Genomic DNA, 6,811 nt, shown 5'->3' with positions numbered 1-6,811 from the left:
TATTTTGTGTATCTTCACTTAATCATCCCATAAAAATTACCATATTGTTAGAAAATAGTTACAACACAGTTAATCAGCGGTCGGTTACTAAAGACCGTTATTACAACAGACCCTCTTACACATATGTGTATACAAATCTGACAAATGTCCGTCGTGGCACTCATAAGCGGATGAGACATTATTTTTAGAAGACATGTCAATTCTCAACTATTCAGCGGCACTCGAGAACTCACAAATCAGTGACTGAAGGCCTCACATGATTCTCGAATGTGTAAATGTTGTGCTCTGTAGAAATCAGGTGGTCTGACGTCTGTGAACTGTTTATTTAATGATGGGTTAATATGCTGTCTTCCGAAAGTATTACTTACTTTTGGGATGCTAAACGACACCAAAGGGATTCAATTGTTTTTTTCTGCGGCGATAGCAGCACCAGCAAGCACCTCTAATAATCCGATGCTAACAATCACGAAGAGGGACTAATTCGTCAGAACTACATGTTTTGACTATGAAAAGATATAACGAGTAGTCTCATTCCATCATTCAAGATGACTACTCATTGTCTGGTTGTGGGCTTCAGTCCTGAGACTGGTTTGATGAAACTCTCCATGCTACTCTATCCTGTGAAAGTTTCTTCATCTCCCAGTTCCTACTGCAACATACATTCTTCTGAATCTGTTTAGTGTATTCATCTCTTGGTCTCCCTCTACGATTTTTACCCTCCACGGCGCCCTCCATTACTAAATTGGTGATCCCTTAATGCCTCAGAATATGCCCCACCAACCGATCCCTTCTCCTAGTCAAGTTGTGCCACAGATTTCTCTTCTCTCCAATTCTATTCAATACATCCTCATTAGTTATGTGATCTACCCATCTAATTTTCAGTATTCTTCTGTAGCATCACATTTAGAAAGCTTCTATTTTCTTCTTGTCTAAACTATTTATCGTCCACGTTTCACTTCCATACATGGCTATACTCCATAAAAATCTTTCATAAATGACTTCCTGACTCTTAAATCTATACTCGATGTTAATCCTCTGTATTTCGACCATCTTCAGTTATTTTGCTCCCCAAATAGCAAAATTCATTTACTACTTTAAGCCTCTCATTTCATAATCTAATTCCCGCAGCATCACCCGATTTAATTCGACTACATTCCATTATCCTCGTTTTGCTTCTGTTGATGTTCATCTTATATCCTCCTTTCAAGAGACTGTCCATTCCGTTCAGCTGCTCTTCCAGGTCCTTTGCTGCCTCAGACAGAATTACAATGTCATCGGCGAACCTCAAAGTTTTATTTCTTCTCCATGGATTTTAACTCCTACACCGAATTTTACTTTGGGTCGCTTTACTGCTTGCTCAATATACAGATTGAATAAAATCGGGGAGAGGCTACAGCCCTGTCTCACTCCTTTCCCAACAACTGCTTCCCTTTCACATCCCTCACTCTTATAACTACCATCTGGTTTCTGTACAAATTGTAAATAGCCTTTTGCTCCCTGTATTTTACCCCTGCCACCTTTAGAATTTGAAAGAGAGTATTCCAGTCACCATTCTCAAAAGCTTTCTCTAAGTGTACAAATGCTAGAAACGTAGGTTTGCCTTTGCTTAATCTATTTTCTAAGATAAGTCGTAGGGTCAGTATTGCCTCACGTGTTCCAACAATTCTGAGGAATCCAAACTGATCTTCCCCGAGGTCGGCTTCTACCAGTTTTTCCATTCGTCTGTAAAGAATTCGTGTTAGTATTTTGCAGCTGTGGCTTATTAAACTGACAGTTCGGTAATTTTCACATCTGTCAACACCTGCTTTCTTTGGGATTTTAATTATTATATTCTTCTTGAAGTCTGAGGGTATTTCGCCTGTCTCATACATCTTGCTCACTAGATGTTTTGTTAGGCTTGGCTCTCCCAAGGCTTTCAATAGTTGTAATGGAATTTTGTCTACTCCCGGGGCCTTGTTTCGACTTAGGTCTTCAATCAAAGTCAATATCTCTTCTGTTACCCAAGGATTTCTACTAGCCCTCCTTTTTTTTTACCTACTTGATCCTCTGCTACGTTCACTATTTCATCTCTCAAAGCTACCCATTCTTCTACTGTATTTCCTTCCCCCATTCTTGTCAATCGTTCCCTAATGCTCTCTCTGAAGCTCTCTACAACCTCTGGTTCTTTCAGTTTATCCAGGTCTCATCTCCTCAATTCCCACCTTTTTGCAGTTTTTTCAGTTTTAATGTACAGTTCATAACCAATAGACTGTGGTCAGAGTCCACATCTGCCGATGGAAATGTCTTACAATTTAAAACCTGGTTCCTGAATCTCTGTTTTACCATTACATAATCTATCTGAGACCTTCCAGTATCTCCAGCTTCTTCCATGTATACAACCTTCCTTTATGATTCTTGAACCAAGTGTTAGTTATGATTAAGTTGTGCTCTGTGCAAAATTCTACCAGGCGGCTTCCTCTTTCATTCCTTTAACCCCGTCCATATTAACCTACTACGTTTCCTTATCTTCCTTTTCCTACTATAGAGTTCCAGTCATGCATGACAATTAAATTTTCGTCTCCCTTCACTATCTGAATAATTTCTTTTATCTCATCATACATATCATCAATCTCTTCGTGATCTGCGGAGGTAGTTGGCATATTAACTTGTACTACTGTGGCAGGCGTGGGATTCGTATCTATCTTGACCACAATAATGCGTTCACTGTGCTGTTTGTAGTAGCTTACCCGCATTCCTATTTTCCTATTCAATATTAAATCTACTCCCGCATTACCCCTATTTGATTTTGTGTTTATAACCCTGCATTCACCTGACCAGAAGTCTTGTTCCTCCTGCCACTGAACTTCACTAATTCCCACTATAATTAGCTTTAACCTACCCATTTCACTTTTTAAATTTTCTAACCGACCTGCCCGATTATGTGATCTGACATTCCACGCTCCGATGCGTAGAACGTCAGTTTTCTTTCTCCTGATAACGACGTCCTCTTGAGTAGTCCCCGCCCCGATATCGGAATGGGGGACTATTTTACCTCCGGAATATTTTACCCAAGGTGACGCCATCATCATTTAACTATACAGTAAAGCTACATGCCCTCGGGAAAAATTAGGGCTGTAGTTTCCCCTTCGTTCAGCCGTTTGCAGTACCAGCACAGCAAGGTCATTTTGGTTAGTGTTATAAGGCCACATCAGTCAATCATCCAGACTGTCGCCACTGCAACTACTGAAAAGGCTGCTGCCCCCCTTCGGGGAACCACACGTTTGTCTGGCCTCTCAACAGATACCCCTCCATTGTGGTTGCACCTACGGTACCGTATCTGTATCGCTGAGGCACGCAAGCCTCCCCACCAACGGCAAGGTTCATGGTTCATGGGGAAGGACTATTCATTACAGCTACAAAATACACTGATGGCCTTCTTGTGCCTATGAAAATCTCTATCCGATGTTACACTCAGTTAACACAGGTTTTTCAGTAGGGACGAAATGACTCAGCAGTTCACTAAAAATTTGCATGTCCAGTGTCCGCCCTTCTTTCCCCCAACAAGGATCTTAACCTAGATGCAGCGATTCCAGTAGTGCCCACACTGGCCAGATTTGAAGACATATGTTCTGCTCAAATTAGTGTTCTCCCAATTGAGCCGTCAGAAATTTATGCTGACGGTTTTGTCGATTGGAAAACGAAAGCCATATTCGATGCTCAAGGAGTAAAGACGATCAAGACGTCGCTGAAGATGCCGCTAGTGAGGCAAGTTCGTGGAGAAGCGCAGTAGATGGCAAAATCATCAACAAAAAGAGTCCCGGAACGGCCCAGTGGTGTAGACAGGCCATTATAGAGTTAGTGGCGATGGCAAACAGGCCGAAGGTCAGGACGGAACCCTGAGGCCCACCGGTTACTGGATAAAAGTGTCCAACAAGATAGAACCCACACGCACCTTGAATACTCGGTTTTTTAAAAATTCCTGAAGGAAACGGGGCAGACGGCCACGGAAACCCCACGTGTAAAGATTACGAAGGATACCAGTTCTCCAGCAGGTCCTGTAGGCCTTCTCTAAATCGAAAAACACGGCCACAGTCTGGGATTTCCGCAGGAAAACAGTCATGACATGGGTGGATAAAGTAACGAGATGGTCAACTGCACAACCGTGCGCTCGAAATCCACACTATGTAGTCGTTAGTAAATAGCGAGACTCTAGCCACCAAACCAGCCGGGCATGAATCATACGTTCCGTCACCTTGCAAACACAGTTGGTGAGACAGATTGGGTGGTAGCTAGAAGGAAGGTTTGTGTCTTTACCAGCTCATATATGGCTATGACGGTGGCTTCACGCCAACTTCAGGGAAATGTGACCTCTGCGCAGCTGCGGTTGTACGTATTAATCAGAAAGTGCTTGCCCGCAAGATAAAAGTTCTGCAACATCTGAATGTGGACAGCGTCTGGCCCTGGCGCGGAGGATGATATAGCTCCCTCATAGTAAAGGCGGCATTGTAGCACTCACGAGTCTGAGAAGAGAAGGATATCGCGTGAGCCTCCTCCTCTCGTATCCGATGGAGAAAGGCAGGATGATATTGGGAAGAGCTCGAAATTTTGCAAAATGGTGGCCCTAGTTGTTGGAGATAGCAATACAAGTATGGTACACGATGACATCGTCTGCTACTGCGAAGCCGGAAATTGGCGAATGGATCTTGGTTCCAGAGGGCCGTCAGAGGTTGGCCCACACTACAGAGCAAGGGGTGGAACTGTTAATTAACCTAGTGAATGAAATCCAACCAGCTTGTTTGCTATCTACAAGAAGATGATGACACTTTGTAACCATCTGATTGTAATTAAAGCAGTTTGCCATCGTAGGATGACGGTTAAAAATGCGGAGAGCACGTCTCCGTGCGCGAATTGGGTCTTGGCATGCCTCAGTCCACCAAGGTACTGGGACACGGGGTGGTAAAGGGGAAGTGCGAGGAACGGAACTTTCTGCAGCAGTAAGGATAACGTTTTTGAGATATGCCACCTGGTCATCACAACTGGGGAAAACTAATCCTCTGAACGTCGCCAGCGAGGAGTAAAGCCACCAGTCATCCTTAGTGAGCTGCCATTTTGGTATGCACATGGGTGGGGTATGAGTCAGGAAACGGACAGCACATGGCATATGGTCGCTCTAGTAGATATCAGAAAGAACAGACCACTCAACACAAGCTGGGCAGTGCACAAGGATAGGTCAAAATGGGAGTAGGTGTGCGAGAAGTTGGAAAGGAATGTGGGTGCTCCAGTGTTAAGGCACAAGAGGTTCAGTTGATTAAAAAAATCAGCCAAGAGGGCACCTCTCTCAATGGTTCTGAGAGAACCTCAAAGTGGATTATGTGGATTAAAGTCACCGAGTAGCAGAAATGGGAAAGGTAGCTGCCTAGTCAGCTGAAGGAAGTCTGCCCTGCTAACTTCGAATGACAGAGGGACATACATCGTACAGAGTGAAAAAGTCAGGTGAGGAAGGAAAAGGCAAACTGCAACATCTTGAAGACTGGCAGTCAGGGAGATGAGTTGATTATGAACGTCATCCCGTATAAGCAACTAGACGCCCCCATGAGTTGGAATGCCGAACTCAAGGGGAGATCAAAATGAGCCAGGAAGAAATGTGAAAGCTCAAATTGGTTGTGAGGACGCAAATTTGTTTCTTGGAGACAGGGTACAAGGGGTCACTGCGATGCTAAAAGCATTGGCGACACAAAGGCCGGCGAGGCTAAGATATCATGTGGCAACACCATCGAAGAGGATTTTCAAGTATGTGAAGGAGAAGATTGTTTGCCTTTGTTGTACTTCTGCGAGTCTTTCCGGTTAGCAGAGGAAGACGCATACGTTGGCTGGCTGGAGGGACGTAAGAAGTCTACACAGGAGTACTCCTTCTGTCCTTTCCGGCGTAACGATTGTGTAGCTGGTGGCTACACCCCTTGAGGCGAGAATATGATGGCTTTCTGTACAGCTGGAAGAGTAGATGGCGATGCTACCTTGACACTGGGCGATTTCTCAACCTCAGAACTGAAATTGAGATCGCATGTCTGAGTGGCCATGTCGTTCATGGAGCGAGAGGAAGCAACAAGAGAACTATAAGTGCCAGAGGGGAGAACACAGCGATTGCGACTAGCCAGTAACTTGTGATCGATTGGGTAAGGCACTTTTTCCTTTACCCAGATCTCCTGGACAGCCCGCACATCAAGATACACAGGAAAATCCCGAGAGGAGGCGGCATGGTCGCCATTGCAGTTGATACAGCGGGACAATCGCCCCGTCAGCATCACTACCACAGGATGTTCTAGTGTGATTGAAACGATGACACTGGTAGCAAGGCATCGGGTTTGGAATGTACGATCGGACTGTGATAATTTTACAGCCTGCATTGATCTTGGACGAAAGCATCACTCCATCAAAGGTGAGAAAAAGAGTGTAGGTGGGCGCTAAGGAGGATTCTACATTTTTCATTACCTGATGGACGGCAATGGCACCCAGATCAGTGAGGTGTAATTGAATTTCAGTCTCGGTCAGACCATCGAGCAGCCTAGTCTAAATAACACCCCAGGAACAGTTCAGAGTTATATGGGCCTCGACATGAACAGGATAGCCATGGAGAAGCGAGGTGGCAAGCAGTTGTTGTGCTTGTGAATCAGAAGCAGTCACCAAAAGCAAAGTGTCTTTCTGTAAACGCGAGCAGGATTTCACAGTGCCGCCAACTGCATCAGCATCTTTCTGCATAATAAGCGGATTTACCGTTGCAAAGGACTGACCATCTTCAGTACGTGACACCACAAGGAACTATGGTGCAGCTGGA

The sequence above is a fragment of the Schistocerca serialis genome, chromosome 4 (assembly GCF_023864345.2).
Source record: "Schistocerca serialis cubense isolate TAMUIC-IGC-003099 chromosome 4, iqSchSeri2.2, whole genome shotgun sequence".
Lineage (NCBI taxonomy): Eukaryota > Metazoa > Arthropoda > Insecta > Orthoptera > Acrididae > Schistocerca > Schistocerca serialis.
This window is presented reverse-complemented; position numbering follows the sequence as displayed.